Source organism: Sinohyriopsis cumingii, unplaced genomic scaffold (assembly GCF_028554795.1).
Source record: "Sinohyriopsis cumingii isolate HCF-2022 unplaced genomic scaffold, ASM2855479v2 utg000229l, whole genome shotgun sequence".
NCBI lineage: Eukaryota > Metazoa > Mollusca > Bivalvia > Unionida > Unionidae > Sinohyriopsis > Sinohyriopsis cumingii.
Genome location: NW_028315879.1, coordinates 7,145,504 through 7,169,074, shown reverse-complemented (window position 1 = coordinate 7,169,074; position 23,571 = coordinate 7,145,504). Strand labels below are relative to the sequence as shown.

Sequence of the window (23,571 nt, the reverse complement as noted above, 5' to 3'; positions counted from 1 at the left end):
GTTGCAGAAAGACGAGAGAGAGAGAGGGAGAGAGAGAGACAGATGGTAGGCAAATGGAGTCATATCGCTAGGATTTCTACAGTGTGGCAGTATATAGTGATGAACCAGCGACCTCCTGGATCCTGAGCAGTTGCTCTAACCACTAGGCCACCGGATCTGTCGATATGAAAATGGAAACAAAAAGAAGATGGGTTATCAATTGGTACCTGACGTAGATCAGCACAGGTTAGGAATTTCAAAGAGGAAACTGGACATGAGAAAAAGAACCAATGCTGGATCGGTGATGCTCGGCCAAAAAGGTTGATCAAGATTACTATAACTTCAGACAACTTATATTAGTTGACACGTTCAAGAATTTTGTCCATAGTGACGTCAAGACCTACAGTGGCGAGTAAAAGATTGAAACGCTAGAAAATACTGCTCATGCAGATGATGATTATACTTTGACTCAAAAGTTTATTTTGTCTGTAAGTCTTCCTGTCAGCAGTTTCCTGGTACAAATCATCTCAGTTTCGTATGAGTACTCTCAAATCTCAGTCTGGCGCATGTTTTAGATAGGATACTTATAACACGGTATATAAGGAATCTTTATCTCTTCCTATGTCCACTTATTGCAACAAGAAATTGTATGTTATTTCTGATTGCTACAGATTGAAAAGTAAGTAACATAATAAAGACAGCCTTTCCAAATGCTCTTATTTTAAGCAGTCAATGTCAGTCCAGTATTCAAAACAATAAATTTGTCGGGTCAAACAAATCAGTCCCATTTTATTGTTGAGAATCATAAGCCATTCATGTTGAAAGGTTCTATATCACCTATTGGTAATTCTGCCAAGCGTATCCCTATTAAAATAGTAAGGGACACAGGAGCTTCTTAGAGTCTTTTATTATCAAGTACATTGCCCGTATCTGAGAAACAATCTAGTCAGAGTGTTCATTATTCAGGGCGGAGAGTACGGCTTTATTTTTCCTCAACAATGTGTAGCGAACTCATGACCATTGGATTACGAAACAGAATGATTCACCCAATGAGCTGCTATGGCCACCTACCCAATAATGTTTGAAACCAAATTGTTAAAAACAAACAACGGTAAGAAGTTGAGAAGAAAAAGAAAAACGTTAAATGATTAAATTGCATTATAATTTAATCAAGTCCTCAAGATAAGCATGGATGAATATGAAACATAGTTCCCTGCGTACAGTGAATGACTGTATAATCATCATCTCCGCAGAAATGTTTAATATAAAAGATGCAACCCAAAGAAAGTTATTTGAGTCAATTTGTATGTGATTATTGAATAAATACAAGAAGCTGGCCACAGCCTGTATGTTGAGCCCACTCATAAACAATATTCAAAATGTTGTTTACAATGGTATTAAAGTGAAATAAAGTATAAAAAACCTTTACCGTGGATGGTAATCTAGGGTTTTGACTGATGAACGAAAGAGCATCAACTTCCATCAAAGGTGGAGGAATCTTGGTAAAAACGGCATCACACATGTACAGTACTACTGCGTTGTTACATGAAAACATCATCGTAGTTATCTTTACTGTCATCATGAATAATTCTATATTATGATCAGACGAGGTAATTCCTTACAAACTTGTTGCAACATAAAATTGTCAATTTGTTATTGGAAAGAACATCAAGAAGCAAGACAATTTCATTTTATAAAGCGTAAATGTATTTGCGTAATTAAAATTATTGCATCTTTACTTATTCAGAGGAATAAGCAACCGAAATTTAAGTTATCTGTATTATAATTCCAGTTAGATTTTTCCCTTAACTCCAAAAAACTGATAAAAATGAGAGTGGGCAGCAGACCTTTAAACACACTACACAGGTTCTAAAATACAAGTCTAGAATATAGATGCGACATAATTTCGTTTATTGACATTGTAAACATCTGACAAACAGAACTGTTGCATAAATAGATTCATTTGAAAGATGTTTGAAAAGTTTTGCCTTCAAAATATTCAGAATAACTTAAGTTGGAACAATGACATTGCACTAGACTTGCATTTAAAGTATGCAATGTCCCATTTCAAAATTGTGGTATATTTTTCACCAAAGTATTCATGTCTCAATCTAGTATGGGTATACAAATTGAAATTCAAACGTCTTTAAAACTAGTATGACAAATATGTACAGGAAGAGAATAATTGTAAAAGGAAGCAACATTTAAACAGCATGTTAAGAAACCGTAATGAACAATCAGACCGAAGTAATCATGAATTCAGATACAACACTCTCTTTTGTTATCAAAATATTCAGCTTCACATTTTTGAAACATGGCAATACTTGCAAATTTTTTTAATGAATGACAAAAATATAAGAACTACTTCACTGCCATGAAAATATTTGCTTAGGAAAAATATGAAAACGTACAAATAACAAAGCAATAAAGCTGAAAACCATTTTAAACTTCTTTGGACTGAAAACAAATAAATCAAATTAAAAAACCGAAATCTAAGAAAACATTGTAATCACAACAGAAAAATCTACCCCATTTGTCGGCCTATTCACTGTGAATTTTGTACAGTTTCTATACTTCATCCATATATAAGTAGATGCTGAGCGTAAGAAAAGGCCAGATCAATACCTCAATTTTGTCTTTTTCAATATTGTTTGTTCCACAAAGCATCGTGAATTTTCCATAAATTTGCATATCATCTTGATCAAATGTAGCTGGAAGTATCTAATTCGTTTCACACAAACTATTTAAAACAAATTAGGTATTGTTACCTACAGATGACCTGAAAGTTTCATGAGTTACATATAGGATAAAATTCGCAATGATGTGTGAAATGCACTTTAGCAACTTCTATTATCAGGAATATTAATGGTATGCTAATCAGATTACCGGCAATAGGGAAATTGAATCACTGATGCTAAAATGTGTTTTCCAGAGTTCTGTTTTGATGATAAGCAAGTTCATTCCATCGCATTTCATGCTATTTTCTACATTACTGCCCTGTTTATCTGAAGTTTTTGTGAAAGGGAAAACAATAATAAACTAAACAATAAATGTAAACTAATAAAATACCTACCATTATCCTTCAGTTTTAAATTGAAATATTTACAATATTTATATATCCATATGTACTTTATTTAGGTCAAATCCCTCAAAGGACCATTTAATCATAATCTGTATTTTTCTTTGTATGCACGACGACCTGTCCAATCCCAACAAATAAGAATAAGTGCACATACGTATTCCGGTGGTTAGGTGGCATGTGGTTTTCATATTTACTCATGCTAGTTGTTAATCGGAATGACATTTCTGTCGACGTGTACAAACTGAGTCACTGGTTGAGAAACTTGCACTAGAAAGCACCTGGCATTACATGGAATATATTCATAATTCCATATGGGTAGTCTCATTTTCTAATTTGATCTTGTCTGCCAAACATTGACCTCAAACAGGTTTTTAACTGTAATGACTTAACTCAAGCATTAGTGTATTTAATTAGCATGTAAATCACACTGCTAAGCTGTTTTGTTCTTGAGACAATGGATATCATAAATAAAACTAGCAGGAATTGTTGACACAGTGGTTTCAATTGATAATGGAATGTAGCATTGCCTTTGTTCAGGAATATGTTCACTATTGTTAACTATCTTAACAATACAGATCACAATTGTCCTGACACCTCTCTCTCTCTCATATCAAGGCATATATTATTTGGTCATGAGGTGCAAGGAGAAAACTGCGAAAGAATACCTGTTACATGGTTATTAATTTTCTAATGCACAAAGATGTAATCAAATATAAACAACATTTATTACTAGTACATGCTGTTTAAGCGCAATTACATCTGATGTACTTTAATTTAATACCGAAAATCATGTAGATATTTTAAAATCCTTCTCAATGTCAGGTCCTAATTTGTTTAGTGTGCTATCTCTTCCCAAAATGATAATTGTTTGCATATTTTTTTCTATATTTTTGGAGAAAAATATTCTTTTACATAACAATAAAATAAACGATGAACGATAACATGATTTGAATGACATAATCCACATACATGTTGATTTGGAGTATAAGACGAAGACCAGACATTATTATAAAAACGTATCAACTGATAGGCCAGAAAATATTTATCCTCTTTTTGGATTTTGAAGGTACATATTCTAGCATTTTTGCTTTAACATAGCTTTAGAGTTTAAATTTTTAAATATGACTTTAATCTGGCTTCGTGGGCACTTTTTTATAATCGGTTCCTTCCTCTTTGTCTCTTCACATGTTGCTTTTCCTGGTAGTGAAGCAGTTCTTGTAAATTGTCCCGGTTGTCTTTCTACAGTTGCCTACTCCTCCTTAGACCATGGTACTATAGTCATTTTCTTCTGTTTTGCTTTCATACTTGTAGTTTTTACCTAAAAAATAATCCCTTTTACTTTCAGATCTTACATTCACCAAACATTTATACCATATTAAAAAGGAATTTTTCTACTGTTTACCATGTAAGGATTGTTCCATTAAAACATACATGGAGCCCAGGGAAGATAGTTTTAAAGTGGGGTTCTCCACAAAAAGATGCAATTTAAAATTTTCTTATTTTAATATTAACTCTGTGAAATCAAAGTATACTGGCATATAGTTTTAAAAAACTGCCTTCCCTGTGTATCGTGTATGTTTAAATGGAACAGCCCTAATCAATGTAAAGAAACCAATACTGATAATAGGACACAATAACATTAGGATCATGACCTCACACTGACAAATATATTATTGTAACATGCTAATAATTTGTATAAAAGCAACAGCTACCAGTGACTATCATCTCCAAGCATAGTAAACATCATGTACAATTTTAACCTCAGCATTATAGCCCTATAGTATATGAATTGTATAAAGTAAAAGAAAGTAAACAAGTTCAATTGTTAACATCTCCAGAAACACATGCAATCAAGACAGGAATACCGTGCCTTTAACTAAATTTGATTTAGATATACTGGAACAATACGTTTTGACATAAAAATGAACTCATGATAATGTTGTGGGATAAAGTTATATTCGATTTTTATTTTAAAGATCTTGAAAGTTGAGATGTTAACAATAACAGTGATTTCTTTATTTTCATGTGAAAAACTTGTGGTTTTGTATAAATATATTTCTGCTCACGGTCTAATGCTCTGAAATACAATTATTTTGATACAGCAAAAGCTCACAGCAATCGAGTATAATACATTTAGATAACATGATATAATCATGTAATTTAAACTTATCGATATTACTAAGTGGATATCCTTAATATGTGAACTCGTATCATTTTCCAGTACGGTCATCATGGGTAGAAACAGTCATGTTATTGATATGACAAGCTATGGCCTCCTTACACATGACAAGGAATGCCATCCTTACACGTGACAAGGCATGCCCTCCTTACACAGAGGCACGGTTCCCAATTGGTTTTCATACTAAAGAGACATTTGACAATTGCTGTAATTTTAAAATCCCAACGGCATCTTATTATACGTGTCTAATGCAAATCGTCCCTAACACTATGCTGTATCAGTTTCGATATGCATCTGTATTAATATGCTTTATATATGAGAAATTAAAGTTTAGAAATAGCAGATACTACAACAGTATCATTCTACACCATTTTGATGGTGCACTGTTTTGACCCAAAGTCATAAACTTCCAGTTTTATAGAGAATGGATCTCTAAATGACAAAAAGTTACTTGCCATAAAAAATCAATTTCACAAAATATCCTATTTTAAATCAGTACAGCTCTCATCAAAGTCCATAATAACTATTTCGATGAGGAAAACCGACCTCTGCCTAAAACAGTCATCTACTTAACATGTGATGGCAATGGACAGACAACGAACACCCACATCAGTAACACTGTTTAGAATACTGTAATGAATTCTCAGGTCCCATGAGGAGCTGTTGTAACCGATTTTCTGAGGTGGTTCTTTCTTACTGTAATGTGTGCATATTACAAGAAACAAATACTGTTATGATATATTTCATAGCTGTATCAGCGTCCTTTACATTTCTTTCATATGAAAGTGGTATTATCTTAAATCTGACGATAAGTAGTGTTACTTTACAAGTAAATTTTCAATAATCTTTTCAAAGAATCTTGATATTAAACTTAATCTGACCTACACAGTTTAGTTCATTTGAAGATAAAGGTAAGAATGATAATAAATTGAAATTAAAATCTTCTCCTGTAACTTTGTCGTTTACCTACGATTATCTGCATTTCTAGAGAAATGAGTTGCATATGCACATTATCCATTACATTTTTAAAAACGAGTCAAAAGCAAAATGTGATAGGCTATTCTTTCACTAACATGTAAGCAATTTATTATAATGCCATTAGGATTTTCCGCAAATTTTATTATTTTTGCTTTCAAGACACAATCTCTTCCACAATCAAAATTATGATAAATATAAGAAAACCTTTAGAAATGCTAAAGTGATCTTTTGGAGTCATTTTGCTTGTAAATTTGCGTTTCCTACGTATTACTGTTGTTACTCTAAAACATCGTTTTCTACTGGAGCATATATTACAACGATGGCGCGTGGAGTAGTAGACTTGTGTGAAGGTGTGAAGTGTGACAAATCATATCTCGGGTAGTTCGGAAGCCATATATTTATGGACGACGTAACCAAGATTTGTCTGTAGGAAACATATGTTTATGGTCAAACGTTACCTAGCTCTGTGTGCGGATATCATATTTATGGCACAGGACAATGACGTTTTAAGATGCCTAATCTAGGCCAACTGTTAATCGTGTGTTAATAATAGCTGGGAGATAGCACATGTAATATTCCATAGTTCTGTATCACTGTAACAGAGCACAAAGTGAAACAAATATAAAAACAGACTTATTTGCCCAAGACAGCTATGGTCAACACTGTACGTTGATGTATGCAATATGGTGGCTGCTAATTACAGTCGAAGTATCACAGCTGACTCATAACCAGTTGCCACTGATTACCGTATATATGTATTGGATAGTCTTAAGTAATATAACATTCGTTAGGGCTTTGTGTGGAAGTGTAGAGGTATATATAGCAATATGCAGAGGTTTCCAAATTTGGGAATTAATTTTTCCGCAGGAATATTCATATTAATTTGAATGTGCTCTGATATATAACGTATTGACATGGCCATCACATTTAGTAACAACATCAAGGTGCACTAACTCGAGCTTAAACTATAGTCTGAATATACCTCACCTTTTGATTGTACCCCCCCCCATTTAAAAAAATAGAAAGCACAAATGAGATCAAACATACTCAGAACTTGATCGTTTTATTTCCTGATTTATAAGTTCAACCCTAGTCTGTGCATAGGAGGAAAATACTATGTTGTCTGCTTCCGATATTTACAATACCGAATCAAGCAACATAAATGAATGACAACTACAAATTTGCCTTTCGCATGGATTTAAGAAGCGATGCACTTTCAATACTCATGTGTGCAAAAAGATTCAAAATTAAACTCTCAAAATTATGTTGATTTACGGAATTATCTGACACTTACAAATAGGAAGAAATACGTCACAAAGTTGTCTGAGCAAAAGAGGCTCGCCCATAGTGTACGCAGTATGCCGCCGTGATAGTAAGGAAAGACCGTTACTCATGAAAGGTGCGGAGGATGCTAGTGTTATTGCCACTCTTGTCACAGTCAGGTTAGATATTCAATGAAGGAAATGACTAGGTTATATGCACTGTTTATCACATTAAAGATTTCCTTTATTTAAATCGGTGGCATAGTACAAACATACGGGGAGGTATATTCAGACTATAGTAACCAAGTTTGTTAATCAACGAGTCTGTCATGTACAGAGCCTTATCTTAGATTGGGGGATATATTGTATCATCAAGAGTGAGAACTGTACTAGCTTGAAAGGGACCAACTGATTATTTTACGAGGGTATCAGGTACTGACACTGAGGTATTCAATTTTCTTTTCCTTGCCTATCTGACTATTTAAATGTTCTTACTTTGTATAGCAAAAGAACAAGAGAAAACACAATAGTCCTCTACTTAACTACAAAGCTTATTTTGCTCTGTTTCTCTCTCATTCTCTCAAACATCAAGTTGAAAAGGAAACGGACAAGAGCGAGAGCGAGAGAGAGAGCTAGATCCACTGCTTCATTAACCCGCTCTTATGACATCAATGTGAAATGTTTGTGAGATGTGAATCTAATAATCAAGACCTTCGCACAGGGCTCGTAACGTTGCTAATAATTTAAATGCCAGTCCTACATTAGTATAAAATAATAATATGGTATACTATGTGTATAACTGATAGTTAAATATGAGTAATGATACGATGCTCTGTGCATAAAGCTTATTGGTGGAACGGAACACACTCAAGTTGTCACAGATGATAACGAATGGAAGAACGAACAGCTGTTGAGGACGAATATAATAAACAGCTTTTTAAATACTCTTTTTGTTTCTTAAGAGTTTGATCCAGTACATCTTGCCATCTTCCATGAGTTAGTTTATTAAGTCTCGAAGGAATAAAATCCATGTACACACCAAAATCACCGCACTATATCAGTCGCACCTGGCTTAAAATATAGTACTTTCTTATGGAATCACCTGTTTACCATTATTGCAAAACTGTTTGTTTTAAAAATCACTAAAAATACTAGTAACTATTTTTATGAGTCTTATTTATCGGTATACGAAATTTAAAGTGATACTGCACAGAAATGATGTTCTCATTGGATAACAAACAGTCAGGAATCACACGCCTTCTGATTGACTAAGCGTTTACACACAAATCAAGCGCCAAAGTAAGAAAGGAAATTGTTTGTACTAGAAACACGAAGTGGAACTGTCTGTCAAACGATTACCGATTTTGTGAGGACTTTCACAATAACACGTACATCTCTTATGACCATTCTCAACCAGTTTCCGAAGTATCATTTCGAGGACTGGTAAGTCCTCACAATACAGTAATGTCCTCGAAATGTTGGTGTGCATCCCAAACTCAGGTCGTCGCAAGTACACCAATACACACACACACACACACACACACACACACACACACACACACACACACACAATAGCATTGTCCCATTATTTCATATGTTCTCAACACGGTGAAGATGTACACCACAATGGCTAGCATAGAGGCATCAACACTTATTTCGAAGATGCATTTAACCATGACACTATCTGATGTATGTCAGATCATCATGTTCGATCATTCGCATCACAGAGAAAATCTATATGAAAGGGACCAATCTATGGCGAGAGACAAGTCTGACGAGGTTCTTGTTGTATGGATTACTTGTGAGACGATGTTTGGGGAAGAAGATAATACCGGCGTGAAGCCACTTATGTTAACTCAGTTAACAAACCCCAAAGACCGTATCGAGGACCACCCACATCTCTAGAAAAGAACGTTTAGATTACTGTAGTTTTCAAAAACAGACTTGCCCATATATTTTTAACTAAATATAAATGTAGATCTACACAAAGGTAGATTGTTCGTTCACATCCGTTCCTTTTGTGCTAGTGGATTGACTCTGGCTCGTTTCCATGGAAAGAGTAGTAACGGGGACGGTGGTACGCTTTGGTAGCAATTTTCTGATACTATCTAAGAACATCGATTTCAACCCGTCCCTGAAATGTCTGTTCATAATTATATAGACCCAGAAGTTTGCATGGAAACTTATCAACAAGACAATTTCGTATACAACATGGAAAATACGATTTTCTCTTAGCGCCAGTATTTTTTGACCGCTATGCCAGTAGAACAATACCGTATGGGATTTCTGGAATCAGAAAGATGATGGCAATGCAGACAACAATAATGGAGACTCTCTTATTTTGTTGGTCCCTCTCTCGACTTTTCTCAGCACTTATGGACCACTTTTGGAATGTCTCGATGAAACAATTTTTGAATCATTAGGATTGTGAGGACAAGTAATAATAAGCATGGCAATATATTCACAAGAAGCAAAGTTATCCACAGAAATATGCAAGATTCCACACAGGGAACTTCCAGAGCCCACTGACAGAAACCTTGTGTTTTGAATGCTTTTTTCTTATTGAGATGTTAAGTATGGATGACGAACGCACAGATAGTGATGACGGTGACTGCGATGAAAGTTCGGCGAGTCGTAAGCCAAGATTTTGTTTTGAATGGAAACCACACGCAAAAAAATCTCTGAAATCCAAGCAACACTGTCTGCCATATGGACACAGTGTGGAAAGCCTTAGAAATGTAAAACTTAGAGATCATAAATTCCTCACACCAGCCCTCATTCAGACTGACCCATCCGTGCATTCCACTGGTGAAGACATGTATATACGTAGGTAAGGTCACAAGTCCAGTTAGAGAGTCCGATATTGCAATGAAAAGAAGGATTAGGTTGGTGGTTGTTCGCATGCTTTTTCGGACGAAAACGGCTACGATCAGCACATTTGCAAAAGCCATTAAAATAACCAGGAACGTCCAGACGTAGACATATACCTTCTCTTCAAAATCATGCAATTTGTAGAAGAATTCAACATAATCGTCAGAACTGTCATTCTGATTGTCTTGGCTACCATTCAACGTAGAATAATCCGAGGAATTTGTCCTGTATATGTCATTGTCTGGAAGCATATCAGACCCCTCATGTATCTCAAAGCTTCTAAGTATATGTGCCATCTGGCTACGCTGAGCTGTGTGAATGTTTTCCAAGTCTGAAAATAGTTTAAGTAGGTACTATACTAGGCCGATAAATCAGCCCTTCACCCGTTACGATCTCGATGTTGGGGTTAGGGGCTGATTTCTTGTATTCATTGAACTCTGCAATTATCAGCAGACACTTTTGGCTGCACATATATGTGTATATTTCACACACTTACCGGTATTTTTCGCTTCTGTTGAGCTCCCGTCGGCTGAAGAGTTCTTTTTGCGATATGTACAGTATATTTCCGAATCAAATCCTACGCTTGACAACTTGTAAATCCAAGCAGAATAACACAACCCTAAAATACCGTTGACATTTAAGTTTCGTGATCACCATACTACACAGAGCAACCAATCCGATGCGACTTCCGCTCGTTCGCTCATTCGAAACACTCAGTACGCTTGGTCATGTGACTCGGCTGTAGCAACGTGAATGTAACACGTGATTTAAGCAGACTCCGAAACAAGACAGGTAAGAAACATCCTTTGTAGGTACCATTCTCGTACAGTTAAGTTAACGCGTGATTAGAACGAAATGAATGCAAAAAATTAAATAATGGCGGAAAATACATGCTCGCTTTGTGGTGTTCACCTGGGCGCAAATCGATCCAACAAAGTTAATTTACATGGAAAACTGAAGAGACAGACAGAAACAGCTCAAGATGTGCTACATGATCATTTGGGGCTAACATTTACTCCAGACAGAAGTGCATATATATGTTATGCTTGTTCTGCTGTGATTAGCAAGGTGAAATGACAAACTTCCAAGTTATAAGGGTCCCAATAATGGTGCATTTAAATCCAATTTTAGAGATTCAAAACAAGAATATCAAAAAATTACAGCACTTGTTTACAAAAAGTGGTGCCACTTTTTCTTTATTTAATCTATAGTAGTGAAATTAATAATTAAATAATTAAATATTCACTTAATAATCAATATGACACCCAACATTAGGAAAATCTCATTAAACAATGTTGACCCTAAATCATAATGTCAATGCAGATTCCATATCATAAACATCTCTCTCTCTCTCTCTCTCTCTCTCTCTCTCTCTCTCTCAATGTTATTTGTAACCTTTGACAGTAAATTTCAGATACATATATTTTTTTAGAGAAATAAACAGTAGTGAAAGGTATCAATTGATGCATGAAAAGAAAGAAAGATAAAATGTTGATTAAAGTTTTGTATGGTTTTAAGAACTGCCCAATTCCTATAAAAACTATCAACACATTTGTGATATTTTAATAATTATTATATAGATCAATAAATAAAGATAACAGACTTGAACTTTAATATCTTGAATTAACTATTTGTAAATAATAAAAATATGTCATACAGTTTATTTAATTAATACTATAATTCAAATGAGATATTTTCATTTAGTTCTTTAACAGATAATTGTTATCTGTGATGGATACAGCACAGATTGCCAATAAATTTGATGCGTTTGGACGCAATATATTGCTAACAACATAATATGCTTATTCATGTCAACATGTACTAAATGCATTATCATAAGTGATAATACCATTAGTGCAGTTCAACCTCTCAAATTAATGTGAGCATTGTCTAATATATACATCAGTTACATTAGACTTCTGTAATTACTTAAACCTTTACAATACAAGTATCATTATACTGTGCATTTTGTTGAAACAAAACAGATTTCTGCTGGCAAGAGAATATGGAGTGAGGCTATCCAGGACCTGAAGTCATCGTCTAAGAGGGACAGATATGTTGGACAGAAGGTACTAGCTACAGCCCCTTCCACCCCCCAGAAGAGCAAAAGAAGAAAAATTGTTACCAGCACCCCAATCAAGGTAACCAGAATAATTATAAATGTCATTGAGTTCTTGCAGCACAGTTATATTATAATGAGAATTATGAGATATTGAAAGTTAAGAGAGAGAGATAAGAATAAACTGAGATTTGTAATAATGGTAATATTTATTAAATTTCCACATCTTTTGATTTTACTACATTTCCCATTTGGAAATTATATTTCTTTAATATATGAACTTTAGGTTGGATTAAAACTGTCATTGTTTTTCCTTTCAAATAACTACAAAAATTTAACTTTTATTATCACACCGAACCTGTTCTTTCTATTGTATACCTTTTACCCTGGGATCTGATGTTGATGATATATGCACCTAATAAATCAGTGAAAATTTATATTAAAGACATTTATTCAGAATATATTAAAACATAACCTCCTGGCTTAGGTTAATCAAGCTTGAATTAGATTTTTAGACATAATATTGCTTGCTACAATCCAGAACTACTGATGCTAGGTGGCCTCACACATCTTCAACATGAAAATGGTACTAGGCACTAATATATTTGTTTGGCTTTATTAACTGTTATGATATAATCTTGCTAGACATTCTACAGTCTTTTAGACTGCACATATTCAAATGTATTTATGTGGACTATCACTTAGAACAATTTGTTTAACTACATGCTGTTATTAACATATAAAATTTTAATCTCACACAACAACTTACTGTACTTGATAGGAATTACTAATTTTCAAATAAATATTTCACAATTAAAAGTTCTCCTTTTTTAACTTCCAGACAAATGTAAAGGTTACTATAAATAAGAAGATGAAGCGTATATCCAATGCAGCCAGCCTCATAAAGAAAAGCAGACATGTGACTGCACTTCATCTTCTCCTGCAGAAAAGTAAGACATTTAAGGTGGCCCTTCTGAAGGTAGTGGGGGACATAATTAAGAAGGAGATGAAAGCAGTATGCCACCCTGCCTTTAAGTCAGTATGGCGAGCAAGTGGTGACCCTTACTTACAGACAAGCAGCTTCAACTGGCAGAAAGTCCTTGCTGAAAGTGAAGAGAAATGCCCTGTGCTGTTGTCATTGCTGAAAGCAGCAGGAAGTAAAAGCAGGACCGAAAAAAAGCTTTGCCTGTGGAATTCATTGGCTTGCTCCAAACATAGGAGCTATCATAGGCCAGATAGTCTTCATGAGGAATCCTGGTCACATGAAGCTTTTGCAACAGATGGTTGGGGTGGAGATGTGGCTTGCTGGTTGTTCAAGAGAAGTAAGTAATAATTGCTGAGGATTAAACCATCTATTTTTCAGGAGGTAGAGCAGGTCAACCTGAGATTATCGCTTGAATCACTTGAGCTCCTGTTTTTAACAATATTAATATCATGCCAACAGATTTGTGAAAGGATACATTTTCAGGGCAATAATTTTTAAAAGTGAATCTCAGTCACCATAAAAAAACAATTAATGTCTGATCCAAAAACAGTAGGAAATATTACTCACACTGAAGCAGTTGTCTAATTTCATTAGATCTTGTATATCTATCAGACAAGATTTAATAAATAGATATTGTAATAAACTTATTCTTTACTTGACTTTGGTATATTCTAACAAGAAATGCAAACGATCACAAGAATAAAGACATAAAGTTAAATGTTAAATATATAACCATGCATTAATAACCTTTTTATAGTTCACAGGCCTTTGCTAGACTGAACCATAAGAGACTATGCCTGAGCATACATGCACTCAAGAGATGCATTGACATGATCCGTCGGCAGTATGCAGATGACCTCCTGCAGCAGAAGTCACTCCTGACAGACAGAGCACCACAAGCCAGGAGACGCCTTTTTGACAATGATGAGCCTTGTAGGTATCATTATTAATTGGGAACATAAATTTGCATTACATAACTGAATTGATAATATCATCCACTTCCACCACATAGGTAGTATTTATCGAGGAGAATTAAATCTGTGTGAAGTTACCACAATTGTTAAGCATTCATTATTTTGTAATGCGTGTAGTTAAATTATTTCTATTATTCAATCGTTTTTGTTACTTTCAGTTTTCTGCATAAGACCAAATTTGTACTATGAATGGATTTATGAATACAAATTTAGTTCCGTATATGCAAATGATAGATTCATTTGAAATTACCACTCTTCGGTATTGTATAAGAAATACATTAACACTGTCAGTTGTGGTAAACCCATGAGAAAATGTTCTTTTTTGGTTAGTATGATTTCTCAATTGAATTTGTCTTCTCATTCATTTTTATATTCTTTTCCAAATTTTAAGTAAGTTTATTCTGGTATTGCTTCTACTTTATTAGTCAGTGAGGAGGTCGGTGTGAGGATGTTGGATGAAGCAGGAAGCACTGACATGTATTATACATTAGAGCAGGATTCCCTGTCTGAGTCAAATGATGACCAGGTCAGCAGTACAGATTTAATGGAGGATACCATACATTGTGAGTAGGTAGTATAATATGTATGGGCCATGAATCAAATCCTTTCTTACCATTTGGCTATCAGATCCATTTACTCAGTTGTAGAAATATTCCATTTTTTAAACTTCAAACACACACACACACACACACACACACACACACACACACACACACACAGAGTATGAAATATTGTCATTTTGCAATGAATATTAATTAACATTTTCAATAGAAAACAATTCAATATCATGGTAATTAATATTAATATTTTTTCCATGGGATATAATTTACATGTTTCATTATCAGATTGGACATCTAATCATAAAAGCACAAAAGTAAGATACAGAGTCATGTCAAATCACATTTTATTTTATTGCTCATCAGCATAAAATAAATGTTGAGTAAAATTCAGTAAGTAATGGTGCTGAAATTGAATATATAAATTTAAAGGAATCCATGACTATTATATCCAACTTCAAAAAATGGCTCTAATTACCAGTATCGGATGTATTTTGTTTTAAGTTCTTTGACATGATACACTAAATGAAACATGGAACAAAAATTAATTTCATCAGTTTAAACAAGCGTAAGCTAATAACCAAACAATGATTTCAGATGGTTTCTCAGATACAGATGACGATGAGATAACAATGGTTCCCATGGGTTACACTTTGGTATTTGATAATGTGAAGCAGAAGACTCGTGCCCGCTACAGTACACGGGAACATGGAAATCAGATGCTCAGTATGGTTCAGGCTTATGCAGCAATTGACAGAGTACCTTGTATGGGTCTTTCTGATTACCCCCTATCACCCATGGACATCATGCATATCCCAGTTGAGTCATTCTACCCAGATCATGCAGACTACCAGCTTTTGAGGTTTGTTATTTATATTGATATTGTGCATTTAGCTATTGTCCATTATCGTATAATGTAATAATCATTTGTAAACAACATATTAGATACCTAACATTTTGTCCCCGATTTTAGATTATATAATAACTTATTGATCATTAATAAGCAACATGTTTAATTTCAAGTTCAGGACATTACTTGATCCCTTTGAAGAAACCACGGATTACCTGATTTTTGTCAAGCTAAAACTTATATAAATTCCATTGTAAGTGATATAAACCCAGGGTCATTAGTAATTTCCCATATTCAGATCATAATTACCTTAAGATTTCAAAATTTTCAGCAATATCTCACTGCCTTCATCAGCGAATAATGTTGCACTTGACTTATAATGGTCACATGGTGCAAGGAGATTGGTGTAGATAGACGGTAATTCAAGCCCTTCATCAATGTTTAGGTCATGTGATCAACATTTAGTTACTAATGATTATGAATTATCTAGAGCAAGGAAGCAACCTTTTCAATTAGATGCAGGGTATATTGTTGCGTTATAGTCAAGTCACAGTCTGTAAATAACTTTAAACAAGATTTTATCATTCCTGTTTAAAGTTCAGCACTAAAATAATATTTTGCCGTGTATAATTTTAGAGGAATCATTTATTTAAAAACAATTAACATTCTGTATCATATCATTGGGATACATAAATCAGCTCACTCAAAGCTACAGGCACAACAGCACATCCAATACTCAAATTCATTCCAAACTTTCTATACTTTTGGACTTAAAGTTCTAATTTAAGTTTCACTTTGTATTCCAGGTAATCAATTATTAATTGAATTTTACTCAACTGTTTGGATTACCTGTTCTCTGTTACTTTGCTTAAGACCATAGAGTCATAACAGGTTCATTAGCTGATTAAATATAGAGATAATTACAAATGTGTTCATACTTACATATAATTTTCTGTGGGAGGAAAGTACATGCATGATATTACCCCCCCCCCATGTGCAAATAAACCTGTAAAGATTGTTATTGCTTTCATTCCTAATATAGTTATGCACAATAATATTTGCAAAGAATTTTAAACTAATATTAGTGTCAGTTTCTTTTAATTATATTAGTGTCAGTTTCTTGTAATTAGAAAAATTGACCTGAAAAGAGGAAAACTGTTATCTCTCTTGAATTTAGTATGTTATGTTAATTAATACTGAAGAGTTCATAGGTACAGATACCATTGAACTTCTATATTGCACTTTATTTTCATAAAAACAGTTTTTGTTTTACAGATGTGAATTCATTATATTAGTGCAAAGAATACTGGTGCAGGAAGAACCATTCAAATGCCTCCAGGAAAGAGTTCAGGCCCACATCTCCCATAAATATTCAAAAGAACTTGGACAGAAGAGCAAAGTTGTAAGTATATATATATATATATATATATATATATATATATATATATATATATATATATATATATATATATATATGTACTGAATTTTGCCACTTTGTGTCAAATTAAGAACATATATTATTTACATTAGAGCTGATCAAAGCAAAAATCATCTTGCAGTTAGTTATGCAGTTCCCAAAATGAATACTTTTCATCTTTTGCATTGGTTGGTGTCCTTTGCTACTGAGGAAGAGAAGAGGCCCTTTTCCAGTAATGTGATAGGCTTGATGTCTTAGAAGAAGATCAAAGTTTTAGATAGTTTATTTGAGGATATTAATTTAATAGTCACTTAATGTTTGTAATTGATTGTATAATATACAAACCAGTCTGAATTATTATTTGCATTTGATTGTACTTAATTAAATACAAACTAGTCTGAATCAACCATTTTTGGCACAGAGAACCATTTTGTTTTGACTATATTTGAATGTTTATTTACACAATGATAAAATTTCACCATTTTTTTTTTACAGATTCCCCTAGGTCTTTTGGCAAAGGATGAGACCAAAATTGCAGATATGGTTGATATCATGGTAGAATATCTACAATATGTCCCAGGAAGATTGGACTCGGACCCAATATCCTGTATTCTTTATGGGGATGCCCTCAGTTGTGAAAGAGCAAATGATGCACAAATTGCGAGAATCAATGGGGGATCTATTACAAGGGCTTGTTCCAGCAATACAGGAGTGGTACAAACGTGGCATACTATTAGAGGTAGGAATAGGAAGCAAACAATATATGTGATTGCTATTTAAAATTCAGTTTCCACAAATTTTAATTGTTGATATGCTTTTTCTGGTATTTGAATATCTTTTGATCAGAAGAAGTACAATATTCCTTGTTATAATAAAGGATCAAGACTTAATTGAAATGAAATAAATTATAGATATAAACTCCCTATGCAAAATTATATTATATGCCCATGGATTCATGTGGCCTCATTTACAATTAACTAATAATGTTGAGGACTGCTTATCTATAGCATTATTTACATTCTGTATAAAGAAATGAATATGATATGAAAGCTGAATGGAACTTTTTTCATTCTCGATATGTATAAACTAGAATGCCCTAAACACCATTATTAAATCTAATATTGTAAGAAAGCGATTAAAAACTAATCCACATTCATATATTTGAAATAAAATTATTATTTAGTGTTAAGTAAAAGTATAACACAAAAATTTTATATTGGGATGTTGTTTTGTAAATTAATTAGACAATATTTGCAGAGGGTGCATGCTGATTCTGACTTGTCAATTCATCTAGTAAAACTCCCTGCCAAGGCCTCACAAAACATACTGGAAGGACATTTGTTCAGCATTTATTTGCATATGCATATATATCTGATCCTATTTCCAAGTCATTATAAACAAAATCTCCAGATGTACCAATGTTACTTTTGACACCTTATCATACCCAACAAATATTTACAATATATAAGTAGTACAGACCCAAAACCTTTCTTTTGCAGGATACATTCAAGCTGTTGTATAGACCCCAAAGTGCACGTGATGTGGGCACGTTATATTATATTAGAAACAGTTACAGGCACCACAATGTCAACAGCAAAACCAGCTCCTGCTTCAATTATGCCACCGATTTACTACGCTTTGCTACAGAGGCCTATGTCATAGCCAGTTCAAGATCAATGATAGACAAAGACCATATTCCCAAAGACATTGAAAAGTTATGGTGCTATTTTCAGTCTATTGCAAAGAAAGTGGCAACCTTAGGATTCCATCCTCCAGAGCTACAAGACTGTAATGCTGATCCCAGCTATTGTAGCCTGTGCCAGTTAGAGAGTGATACTGAAGAGTTTATGTTGTGATAATTACAGTTGTCCTAAAGGAAGATGGTTTCATCTCACATGTTTGGGGTTAAGTGACAATGATGTCCCAGCTGGTGAATGGTTTTGCTCTGGACAGTGTGAGGTCATGTCAACAAAATGTAACAAAGACTACAAGTCAAAGCTGGATCACGTATTTGAATACTCCAAGGCTCTTTTATGGAGAGGTCTAGGAGAAATGGCCCATCATGATGCTATCAGTGAAGGAGATGGAGATAGAATAATCAGCCACTGGAGGCATGATATGATAGAGTTCTTTGATCAGCACCACCCCAAGTACTTTGTATGTGGCTATAATCTTTTAAGTGCACTAAATGGTGGAGTGTCCTCTCGTCTGGCACACCAACTTCGATGGAACAGAACAGTTAATACTGCAGGGAAAGAGGGACACAATATTGAAATGGACTTACAAATGGAATTTTTCAACAGAGAATACAAGGAGGCTGTCAAGACCGCCAGTGGAAATCTGACTGATGACACCATAGCTAGACACAGCCAAATGGTGGGGATAAAGAAAACACTTCAGTATGTTTTTGATCACAAGATACTTAACCGTGGCAATTTCAAGCGAGCAAAAGGTGTTGTGAGGAGGAGTGCAGATATTGAGGACCTTGTGAAAATCCTCTTAGACAACAAATGCTGTGAGTTAATCTCAGGAAGATGTCACTCAGTATTCCCTGATATTCATTCTCTTTCAGAATTTAATCAAATGGAAGAGTTTAAGAAAAGGATTCAGAAGTATCTAAAGAAAATGAGCAAAAGACTGGAGATTAAAGTTGATTGAGACAACTTTATTTGCAACATTAAGTATATAAATTCATACTCTTCTTAATCTACTAATACCCAGTGTTACAACATGTGAGTTATGGATGGCTTTTGCAGAGAAGACATACCAGACTTGTTGGTTTACACCATGTTATATCACATAGAATGTATTGATGTATCTGTGACTGACTGTAAGCCAAATATATATTTGTTATTTACAAGTACATGTAATATATAGTTTATGTTAGGTTCTTTAGCATAGAATGTGCTGATGTGTTATTGAATTTAATACAGTCCAAATCCACTGTAATATATGGGATTATACAGCCATGATATGTTGACGTGTCAATTAAATAATGTCTAGGAAGTCTGGAATGGAAAGTGGAGCACATGGCTAGGCATTTTTTAAACATGTACTTCTAATCAGCTTTTTCTTAAATGTCAGCTTGTTTCCAACAGAATGACGTGTCAATGAATTATGTGCAGTCCACTTGTTAGTCACCAGTTCATGTAGTAAGCCTTGAATGTGATGATATGCCAATCAAATTTCTATGCATCTTTTATCTTCTGGTAGTTTCAGTGTTATATAGCCCAGTACGTGCTGAAACATCAATGAGTTGCATCAAAATCCACTTAAAATGGTAATATAATATATACATGTTACTGTACATGAGTACCGGTACATGCAATTTTTGTATGACTCATTGTTAGTATTTGTTTCCTGCATTACTATATATATATATATATATATATATATATATATATATATATATATATATATATATATATATATATATATCAGCAGATAACTTTAAACCAATCTTATGTAGTAATTTGTTCTAAATTAGGTAAGAGCCTTGAATACTGTAATGTTTCACTGAATTACACATATTGCACATTCCAATCTGTTAATATGTATTTCAACCAGAACTCTACAACCGATCAATGACATTCACAGGTTTTCCCGCACATCCACATCTGTACATACAGTTAACACAACACATGCATGCTTTACATTCACACCAATCACAATCCTCTTGAGTACACATTCTGGACGACGGTAAAGATGACTGGTCCATGTTGGAGAGAAGGAATTGTTCCAGCACACAACGTCTCAGACAGTCAGATGTGTTACAAAGCTTCTTCATATATTCATCTGAACAGTGGCTAAGAGACCTAGGAAATATGTAACATAATCCAAGTCCTTTACGCCCATCCCTAGAACATCTTCCAACTTCTTGCCAATAGGAGAGAACTGAATTTTCAACCCCCCCCCCTCAACCTGAATTCCTGTACCAAAGGCAACGGTAGATATAAGAACTCGGATGGAACCCTGCAGTTTCACAAAATCTTCCAGAATTCTAGTTACTGATTCGTTATCTGTCCTGTTGTGGAACATCTCAACAATACGATTATTGGAAGCTGGCTGTTTATCCTTGTATGCATTCTCTGCTAAGTCTTCCATGAGCCACATAAAAATGTTCTGGCAATCCCTCATGCTTAGCAATAGACAACTATCTTCTGGGACTTCTCCTTCCTGGACATGACATGATGTGGCAACCATGCAAGCACTTCCTCATACTTCTCTGAGCACTTCTCCATATGTATGTAGATATTAGGTCTGAAAGAGAAACACTTTTTTAATACTAGTGTTATGTTGCACAAGAAACAAATACAAGTCAGGGCATTTTTTTTCACCTTACATTTTATTCAATAATTTTTTGTGTCTGTTTAAATGCTCATATTTATCTGACAAAAAGCCCATGATCACTATTTATAATTTGTTGGAATTCATCACAAGAAAACTGAACACTGCATTGCAAAAAGTGCAGTCACTTTAAGCAGACAGCAAATGGTTGATAAGAGAGGTGGCAAGTTTAGATAGGTAAAATATGTATGTAGAATGAAGAGAATGAAATTTGTACCTTGCTTGAATATAAGAGGTTTTCATCAGTGGGGAAGGGTGTGTGTATCACCACTGTGGGAGTATGTGTTGAATATTATAGAAGTTATGCTATAACAACTTACATTTCCCCTATTTGTTTCAAACAAAACAAAACTAAATAATGTGTTAACCCTATTTCTACTCAAGTATCCCTTGATTCTTGCATCTTACCACTGCTAGTAGTTGTTTGTATTTGTATGTCAGTTCTTTATCGGATAAAAGTTTAATAGCATGTGAATAGGTCGGTACGATGTGTGTAATGTTATGAATATCCACAACCAATGTATAGTTTTACTGTGGTGTTGGGGTTTATTTCAGGCAAATACAGCTAGAGACAGGTTTGTACAATAATTTACATATTTCTTGAAATAGTAATAAACAGACAAACAAAATACTTAAAATATAAGTGAAAGTGAATGGTCATAAAAATCATAGAACAGATGTTAAATAAAAGAATGAGGTACCGGTCTGGAAGTCTGGCAATGGTATGTGTGTCCCCAGTAGGAAGTGCAAGTAGAGTCCTCAAATCCTTCTCCACTTTTTCTGTTGCTGTGGCAGTAAGGAGAAGAGATGGAATGTGTTGGAAATGAGTCACCAGCTCAGCCACTTTTCTATACTCCGGTCTAAAGTCATGTCCCCTGTTATGGAATAATTAAACTTGCTATAAGAATGATTGTACTGAACTTGAAGTAAATGACCCAAGGCACTAAGAGCTACACGAATACATGCAATTTTTGTATGATTCAGATTCATAGGTAGTATTTGTTTCCTGCATTATTATTTTCATAATGTCTCATTTGAATTTAGAGAGCTATTTTATCTGATTTGAAATACACACATCAAAGTCTTTAAATAACAAAATTTTACTGCATGGAAACAGGGACAATATTGTATTTAACTCCTATAAACGAAAGACAGACTCTGTGCCAGATGTTACACAGTATTCTATTATGTTGTACAATAAATTTTAGTATAAAGAATATAATAATCACCATTGTGAAATGCAGTGAGCCTCATCAAAAGCAAGGAGACATAGCTGTGACCACAAAGGTTCTTGATGTACAATCTGTAACCATTCCTTCTTCATGGTAGCCTCTGGACTGGCCAGAATAACATCTATATTTCCATCTTTGATATCTGTAGAAATGTGAAATTTGATTACTATCCTTTTCCTACATTAACAGTTTTTACTTTATTGATGTGTAATAGATTTGTTCTACATCTTGTCTTTGTGAAAGAATAACAAAAATATAAAACAGGTTATGTTTAAGATAAATACAGATCTGAATGAAGAAACTACTTCTTGCACCAAAATAACTTAAGGTTTCTTGTATAAAGATAGTCTACCATTAGTGTATGATCACAATATCCCATGCTAAATATAACAGTTGATTTATTTCTTTCAATAATTATTTCTATTACCTTGATTGGTATGTAATAAGGACAAGAACAGAAATCAACATCACCATAAATCTCTTAGTATATTAGATACTTTGTGGAAAGTTATTAATTGGTTTGCATACATTTTTGTGCCAAATTTTAATAAATCATTTTCTTTTACACACACTGTTTTATATATGCATAACTGTCAATGGAAAAGTACCTTGAATGGATTCCTTTGGCATGTCTTTTATAATGCATTGGGCTTTGATGCTGTGTGTCTTCATTTTTGCCTGTTGGTCTAACATCAAGGCCCGTATTGGTGATATAACCAGCACTGTTTAGTGCTTACCGGTCAACTGAAGATCAAAAGAACAGAAAAACTATTATTTCATGCATGTTTAAAAAAATATT

The 23,571-nt window shown here is 34.1% G+C and overlaps 1 pseudogene; it reads right to left on the bottom strand.

Moving 5' to 3' along the window:
* Positions 1-9,460: 9,460 nt before the first annotated feature.
* On the bottom strand, positions 9,461-10,647 carry LOC149774500 (uncharacterized; annotated as a pseudogene).
* Between the last annotated feature and the right edge of the window lie 12,924 nt (positions 10,648-23,571).